Here is a 9,482-nt window from a genome sequence, read left to right on the forward strand (position 1 = left end):
TTTTTACGTTGAGTAATGTTTGGGTTTTCTTGGTACATGAGTGATTTTCATGTTAAAAAACCATACATTAAAACTATTTTTATTAATTTGATTTTTAAAATAAATTTTTGAATTAAATCTTTTCAAGTTTTTTTCTTGACCAAAGTATCCACAATTAGAGGCCATGAGAGCTGGGTTAGCCCGCCCCGCATAAGCCCGCATTTTAGCGGTCCTCTATTTTCTAGGCTATAGTCTACGGTCACGCAGGTCGGCCCGCGGACTTCGACCCGCTTATCCAGCTCTACCTAAGACTAATTTTTTGCCAAACAATTAGTTTTTTTCCAGCACAATAAATTAATATCATTAATTATAAATTGATAGGAATCAAAATATTGTGCATTGCAAATTTTAGGGATGTAGTTAAATAAATTTATTTTAAAAAATTAAATTGATAAGTTATTAATTCTTCTTAGAATAGAAAAGAACACATATAGGCATGTATTCCAAACGTATGCGACCTCTTTAGTATGGAGAGTCACTCCACTTGCATAATCAATATTTACCATATTGTACTGATGCACATCTTTTGTGATTAATGAATGAGCGACTTTCGAGTAGCATCATACATCCACTCAAAATGTTGAGGATCCTCAGGTGAGATCCTATAGGTGTAAATTCAATAAGAACATTGAACCCACCATATAAGAGAACAAAGAACTTGATCCAACTTTGAAGCAAGGTGTCGTTTCAAGAGAACTAGAAGAATCATATTTGACTAGGCAATTAGAATAATAAATTATTCCATTTGCAAGCTATGGCTAGACACATAAGCAATACGATTTATGTCCTCATTCTTCCTGATGGAGAAGAGTGCACTGATGACGAGATCCTTCACTCAGAAGGCCTTATTTTCTTAAATAATATATTTTCGCACTTCTAGTGGAGTGACTCCTCTTAGTTTGAAGGATCTCTTTTGTTCAAAGCTTAGTGTTGAGGCCTCCCGGTTAACGCTAACAGGTTTCGTTGCCATCTAGTTGACACAGAATCGTGTTCTCGCTGCTCCTTGGGTGTGGAAAACTGCCTACACTGTTTAAGGGACTGCCCCCATTCGAGTGAACTATGGGCGAAATTGGGAGCTTGGAGATGGAGAAGTTTCAGGTCGAATAACTTGCAGGATTGGATCAAAACTCAGGCACAAGGTAGCCATTCAAGGGAGTTCTTAGCAGGAGTTTGGGGTTGCTGGAAGTGGAGAAATAACATGATTCTTGATCCTCAACCTTGGCCGTTCCAACTAGCTTGGCAGAAGCTTAGCCATGAGCATGATGAGCTGGTTCGATATGACAATAAAGGGGATGGTCAGCTTCTCCAGTTGCATTGGTCTCTTCCTTCACAAGACTTCATAAAGCTAAACTCTGATGGAAGCTACAAGGAAGACGTGAATAACATGGGTGGTGGCGGAATCCTAAGAGATAACCAAGGAAATTGGATTGCTGGTTTTACTAGCTCTCAATCTGAGGGCTCTCTGTTTCTTGCGGAGGCTTTGGCCTTGCGAGATGGTCTCCGTTTGGCGTGGGGGCATGGAATTAGAAAGATAGTGTGTGAAACGGATTGTCAAGATCTGAATGAGGTGTTGGTTGATATGAGTCGCGTTAACCGTCATGAACATGCTGCAGTTTTGAAGGAAATTAAAGAGATGATGGGAGAGGAATTGGAGGATCACTCTGGCATGGACTCAAAGGGATTGCAACACTGCTGCTGATTGGTTAGCTAGACATGGAGCTTTGTCTCTCATTCCTGGTGTTATAGAGCTAAATTATCCTCCTCCATAATTGGCTATCATTCTATTGAGGGATAAATTGGCTGTGTCTTAGTTTCTTGTTTCTTTGTTTTGTTTTCCGAGGCACAAAAAAAAAAGCTTAGTGTTGAGGCGCAAACTTGTCTCTCTTTGCCTGTTTCTAAGGAGGAGGTGTGGGGAGTGCTTTGTTCTATGCATTTCTTTAAAGTGATTTAAAAAATTCTTGAATTATATTTTGAAAGTAAGAATCTAAGATTAAATATGTTTTTAAAATAAAGGTGAATTGGATTTGATCCCACTAAAAAGTTACATAGTTTTTTGTCTCGGCTCTCAACCATTAGTGAAATATATGAAATTAACTTCCATTGTTTATTTTGTGACGGTTTTGTGTATTAGTGGTGGTTTTTAACCTAAACAAAATCCATAAGTATTGGTTTTAATTTTCACAAAATGCAAGTTATATGCGAACTTCATCTATTACATTAATGTTGGTTACTAAAACTTACGAATTTTTTTATGAAAAACCAAATCCAATTATTTGGATGAGTATGACAAAGGATTTTGATCTTGTTTGATTGGATGTCTGCATTGGATTCAGATCTCTAAATAATTTTCCATAATACACCGTGTGGAGTACATATTGGTCTTTTGATAAAATAAAAGAAACAATGAGGAGTGGGAGGGAGACAATGAGGTTGTTGCTTGTTCCTCCAAAGAGAGTAAAGGCTAGATAGATGGAGCTTCGAACGGGAAAAATTGGGCGAAGAGTGCGAGTGGGAACTGCACTTGGTAAGAAACAAAACTACTTTTACTTTTCACTAACACCCAATTTGTGCCCATTTTTCAAGTTCCTCTTCTTCACCATTACAAATTGCATGTGATCTCACATGGCTCATACATATACATATGATCCCAACAAATATGATATTTGCTTGAATTATTTTATGTTTAAATAGAGTTGACATTATCATTTGTTTAATACAAATCAATAATTCAATACACAAATCCAATGCTCCAAGCAACATGTATGAGTAGCTAGAGTTGAATGAATCAGATTTCTCTTATTGTGAGATTGAAGGTTGTAGAAACCAAGAAGGATCATCACTTGTTCCAATCCAATGGCATATTCTTCCGGAGCTTCTCAAATAACACATGCTGTATTTCTCTGTCTCTGCTTTATTTCCATATTCTGTTCGAAAATTGGTTTTAATTTTTCAAGTTTGGCCAATTTGGGAGAAGGGAAAGAAATCTTTTTTATATGGCTAGTATAATTAAGTTGTACCTACTTAGAATTGCCTCTAATTCTTCTATTCCTATTAATATCCATTTACCCAGAGACAATGTTGGACTTCTGGAAATGAGGCATTGGCGGAAGGAATTGTTGCTAGAGCATCTAACTTGGAAATGCGGCCCTTATGGGACTCTGGTATAAATAAGGTATGTGGAATGTACTCAAGATTCAATTATCTTGTTGATGAAAGCAAAAGTAGCAGATGAAACCAAAGGAACATATATATATATATATATTATCAAATCCTGCTAACTTCATAGCTGGTGACTAACATTTGCTTTGTTAATTTATCTTCTATGCTTCACTTTCTCCTTCAATTTGTTTTAATGTTATTTTTTGCAATTCCTTCTCTTCAGCGAATTTCAAACCGCCCACTTAACTTGTTGCCTACTGCAGTAGGAGTTGAGAAGAAAGAAATTATCAATAAAATGGTCGCAAAGGTGATTACTGTTTCCCTTATAGGATCTGACTTTGATCTAAAGCTCATATAACTGCTGCCTCATCGCTGATGGCATTTCCGTTTTCATTCATTTTGGTTATACTAATCACATCCTAGTTTTTATATTGAATATAATAATACTTTTTGACAAATTGAAGGGTGTAGCAGCACAACTAAAGTCAAACAACACCCCTCAAATAAAGTATGATGTTTTTGTAAGCTTTAGAGGAGAGGACATCCATCATAGTTTTCTTAGTCATTTGACTAAGGCTTTTCCTCAAAAGCAAATAAATGCCTTCGTAGATGATAAACTTAAGAGAGGAGATGATATATCACCATCACTTCTTGAAGCAATTGAAGGATCATTCATTTCATTGATCATATTCTCAGAAAACTATGCTTCTTCACATTGGTGTTTGGAAGAACTTGTGACAATACTTGACTGCAAAGAGAAACATGGACAGATTGTAATACCTATTTTCTACAAGGTAGACCCATCAGATGTGCGAAATCAAAGGAAGACTTATGAAACCGCACTCACTGAACACGAAAAGAAGTATAATTTGCCCAGGGTACAGATCTGGAGACAATCTTTAAATAAATCTGCTAATTTATCAGGAATTAAGTCATTAGATTTTCGGTAAGTTTTCTCACCATAAATTTTCAATATTTCCTAGCTATCTACTCGTTAGTTGTTACATAGGCATATTATCAAAAGCTAGTATCTACTTTCTAGTTTGGTTTTAAAACTTTAATGTACACTTACTAGTTATTATATAATTACTTCTTCAAGTATTAGTTAATGCTGAAACTCATTCATTCAGACTACGATTAGATCAGACTAGCCATGCTTTGTTGGTTTATTGAATTTAGTGGTTAAATCAGAGCTAAGAAAAACAGTTAAATACATTCAAATTTTCAAATCATAAGCCTTATACTCTCTATGGTAGTTCATCATATTAAAAGTCTGACATGAATATGGTTTTTAACACGGGTTGATACCGTCTTCCATGACAACCTGATGTCATTAACTTATAGTAGCCACAAATGATTTATTATTGATGTTGAACTCCTCAATAAAAACTTTCAACCTTTTTTTTGTTTTTTGAAATGAACTTTCAACCTTACGAGAGTGATAGTAATGCTTTTAAATTCATACATTTTTTTCTCTCTCTCTGTTTGTTGTTTAGGAATGATGCTGATCTGCTTGAAGAAATTATCAACCTTGTGTTGATGAGGTTGAGTAAGCATCCAGTTAACACAAAAGGACTTATTGGAATTGAAAAACCAATTACACAGTTGGTATCATTGTTATATCAAGAGTCGAAAGATGTGCGTGTTATTGGAATTTGGGGTATGGGCGGCATCGGCAAGACAACTATTGCAGAAGAAATATTTAACAGAAAATGTTATGAGTATGAAGGTTCTTGTTTTTTAGAAAAGGTAAAGGAGGAATTACAAAAAGATGGAATGAAGTCTTTGAAAAAAAACTTTTTTCTACACTATTAGGAGAAGAGGTGAAAATTGACACTCCAAATGGGTTGTCCAATTCTATGAAAAGAAGGATTGGTCGTATGAAGATTCTTATTGTTCTTGACGATGTGAATGATACAGATCAAGTTGAAAATATATTTGGAACTCTTGATTGGCTTCGGCCAGGAAGTAGAATAATTATAACAACTAGAGATAAGCAAGTACTTATTTCTAACAAAGTTGATGATATATACCAGGTTGGGGCATTGAGTTCTAGTGAAGCACTTAAGCTTTTCAATTTGAATGCCTTTAACCAAAGTCATCTTGAAATGGAGTATTATGATCTATCACAAAGGGTGGTCAATTATGCCAAAGGCATTCCATTAGTTCTTAAAGTTTTGGGTCGTCTTCTTTGTGGAAAAGATAAGGAAGTATGGGAAAGTCAGCTAGACAAGCTTACAAAAATGCCAATGAAAAAAGTTCATGATTTAATGAAACTAAGCTATGATGATCTTGATTGCAAAGAGCAACAACTTCTTTTAGATATTGCATGTTTCTTCAATGGTTTGAAAATGAAAGTGAGCCACTTAAAAATGCTATTGAAAGGTCATGAAAGTGATAATTCTGTGGCTGTTGGGTTAGAAAGGCTAAACGATAGAGCTCTTATGACTATTTCTGAAGATAATATTGTGTCTATGCATGACATTATTCAAGAAATGGGTCGGCAGATTGTTCGCCTAGAATCTGAGGACCCGGAATGCCGCAGTCGACTGTGCGATCCTGATGACATATATGAAGTATTGAAAAATAACAAGGTAAGACTCCTAATTGAATATATGTCATCTTTAGTTCATATCTGACTGTATTTTATATGAGAAGTGTGGCTTTTGTTGGTGTTTAAATTTTGTTCTCTATTCATGGCAGGCAGGGGACTGAGGCTATTAGAAGCATAAAGACAGACTATTCTCTAATTGGGAATCTGAAGTTAAACCCTTACTTATTTGCTAAGACGAGCAAACTACAATTTCTGGACCTTGGAGGACAGGGTGGAGTGTGGCCAGATCTTTTTCCTGATGGGTTAAAATTGCTGCCAACTAATCTAAAATATCTTCGTTGGGTGCATTACCCTTTACCATCCTTGCCAGAAAATTTTTCTGCTGAAAATCTGGTTATATTGAAGTTACCATCTGGCCGTATGCAAAATCTTTGGCATGGAGTGAAGGTGAATATATGTGTCTTCTTCTGATTAAATTATTTTTTTAATTCAAGGAATAAGAAGTTGACGACTTATGCTTATGTTTGATTTCTTCATTTTGTAACAGAACTTGGTTAATTTAAAAGAAGTTGAACTCACTGCTTGCATTTGGCTTGAGGAATTGCCAGACTTCTCAAAAGCTATAAATCTCGAGGTTATAGATGTTAGTCTTTGTCTTAAGTTAAAGACTATCCATCCATCTATTTACTCTCGCAACAAGCTTCATAAACTCAAACTACTAGGGTGCATGTCCATTTTCGAATTTACAAGTGATACCCGTTTAAGCTCCCTATATCATCTCGACCTTACAAGTTGCAAGAGTCTAAGGAAGTTGTCTGTGACATCAGAGAATATAACAGAACTGCATTTGTCGGGTATTCCTGCCAATGCATTGCTTTCATCTTTTGCATGTCAAAGCAAGCTAGAAACCCTGAGTTTATTCGGCAGCCAATATGAGAGCTTACCTTCAAGCATCAAGAATCTTACAAGATTGCGAAGTCTAGAGTTAAGTAGAAGCTCTTTCCTTCTGTCAATTCCAGAGCTTCCGCTGTCCCTTGAAACCCTATCAGCCATCGCATGCAAATCACTGAAGACAGTATTCTTCCCTTCAACGGCTGCTGAACAATTCAAGGAAAACAAGAAAATGGTTCAGTTCTTGAATTGCTTGAACTTGGATGAACGTTCACTCAGGGATATTGGGTTGAATGCACAAATAAACTTGATGAAACTTATACATCAACATTCTTCTATTCGAGAACACGATGATTACATTGAAAACTATAGACATGACATAGCTGAATATGACTTTCAATCAGTGTATGTGTATCCAGGATGCAGTGTTCCAAAGTGGTTGGAGTATGAGTCAACAAAGGATGACATGATTATTGATCTCTCTCTAGATCAACTCTCTCCTTTAGGTTTCATTTTTTGCTTCATTCTTCCTAAGGACTCAAAAGACCATCTTACTTCAGTTAAATTTGAAATCACTATAATTGATGGTGGGTGTGATGGTAAAAAGGGCAGTTTCAATATCAACTTGACAGAGGGCAGCTATTCAAAGGCTTCATTTATTTATTCAGATCATGTGTGCCTGATATACAACAAAAAATGTTCCCGCTACGTATCTAGTGCAGCCAAAAATCAGACAAGGTTTAAAATCAAGGTTGCAGCATGGGCAGAAAAATATGGAGAGGGTCGAGAGCAGAAGTTAAGAGGGTTTGGAGTCAGCCCTGTTAACACGTTGAGGTATCATAATTTCATTCAGCAAATGGAATTGTTTGATTATTTTAGCAAATGGAAGCAAATTGTGGTTAGCACCATCCTCTGTGTTTCCTTCGTACGGTTGAAGATGAAGAATTTGATTTAATCTCAGAAGTCTATATTTCAATGTAAGTAGACATGGTTAACATTAAATTATGAACTTAAGTTCTCATAATTGCACTTTAAATATAGACATGTTAAGTATTTTAAGTCATGTTTAACAGGGCTTTGGGTCCCCTCCCCCTTTATCTGCATTTCTTTGATATTTATGATGCTAAATTTTGAATCTGATGCTTATTTCAACTCTCTTCTTAGATTTGTGGAGTCTTTGGTGTTTGCGGAACAAGAGTTGCATCAAGTATCACTCCTTTGCGCGGTTAGCCATTATCCATGTCATATCAGGAATTGTTTTCACTCAACATCCTTTGTATTCAAGTTGGTTGCATGGGCAGCTGCTGACTCAGATTTCACAGACAGTAGCCACTGTTGGAAGCTAGGTACCTAACCCTGGCCTTGATTATTCAGAGGGGTCACACTCAGAACTCATGGTGGAATCTAGATCTTGGCTCTTGGGTTTTGCAGGTTAACTTGATATATCAGAACCACGGTGATGATTTTTAGACACCCAGTGTTAAGTTCATATGTTATCCACCTAACTTTTCTATTTATTTCTCAGCACAATCCATTACATTTTTCACTTTTCTCTCTTTTTTCCTATCTGTCTTCTTCTATTTAAACTGTATACACTTTATAGGCTTCTGGTGTCCACTAATATTTTTCCATACAAAAAATCCTCCAAATGGTGCTTGATAGAACACACTCTGATCAAGGAGTAATTTACAACAGAAGTTGTCACAGGGTTTTATAAACTCCAAACATAGAATTACACTATCCAAAAGCATAGCAATATGTTTCTTTCTTCTTTAAGCTGTCAGAAAACTTTATCACGAAAAGTATGATGATAGACAAGGACTACATATGTAACTTTCTGCACTAGTTGTCTATTGTTTTGTTTTCCTAGAATTTATCCCAATATCATTTTCCACATACTCGCATTTCTGATGAAACATTCACTAGTCTAATTTGGCATGATATTGCAGTCACTCTTTTCTTTTATTCTTTATATTTCTTCTCTCTTGCTGGCATGGGAGAAAATGGACTGTATCAGACAATTTTTATGAATAGAAGTAAAATTCTCTTGGCAAATTTTTGATTGAGTTGTTAATCTTGTTACTCTTTTTTTAAGGTTGGCAGTTAGAGTGGACCATGGTGTAATGATGGGGCAGGAACTGTTTTGATGCATTTAAACTCATTGATTCAGAAGTTACATACCACATTATCTGTTTAGGTGAAAAGGATTATTTTCCTGGTGATCAAAGGACAATGTGCATAGAACTCTACCAACTGGAGGCTGTGAATCCCTCTTCTGGTTGTTAGAGTCTATCCCTTCTAGAGGATCAACAGCAAAATAAATTTACAATATGGCTTTACTTGTTGAATTCTCACCGGTACAAGTGCTGAGTTGAAAATGGACAACTTTTTCTATTTGATGTCTTGCTTGCAGTCACATAAATCCATTTTTTCGCTTTTTGTATCTTTCGAAAATGTGCATGTATTGGAGAATTGAGTATGAATGAATATCTTTGTATATTGTATTAGAAATAGCTGCAGATGGGTAGTATGTACTTTTGATAGGAATGCAGGGTTAGTTAGGAATTTTTAGTTGTTAGGAAGTTAGTTAGACAGGTATAAGGCATGTTGCCTATAAATAAGAGAGGTGAGTGAACATTAGGGGTATCTTTGTATTCAGTTAGGAATTGGGTTTAGAGAGAGAAGTGGTTCTCTTTCTAGGGTTAGAGAGGGTGTTTGGTATCTCTCTCATGTATCTTTCCCCTAATCCCCAATTGGGAATTAGGGTTCTATCAATAAACTACTGCTAATTTTCTGGTTTCTATCAACTTTCCACCTTTAAGACGAGTCTTGGGTTTTA

The 9,482-nt window shown here is 35.9% G+C and overlaps 1 pseudogene; it reads left to right on the top strand.

Moving 5' to 3' along the window:
* Positions 1–2,745: 2,745 nt before the first annotated feature.
* On the top strand, positions 2,746–9,444 carry LOC130745376 (disease resistance protein RPV1-like; annotated as a pseudogene).
* Positions 9,445–9,482: the final 38 nt, after the last annotated feature.

Source organism: Lotus japonicus, chromosome 3 (assembly GCF_012489685.1).
Source record: "Lotus japonicus ecotype B-129 chromosome 3, LjGifu_v1.2".
Taxonomy (NCBI): Eukaryota; Viridiplantae; Streptophyta; class Magnoliopsida; order Fabales; family Fabaceae; genus Lotus; species Lotus japonicus.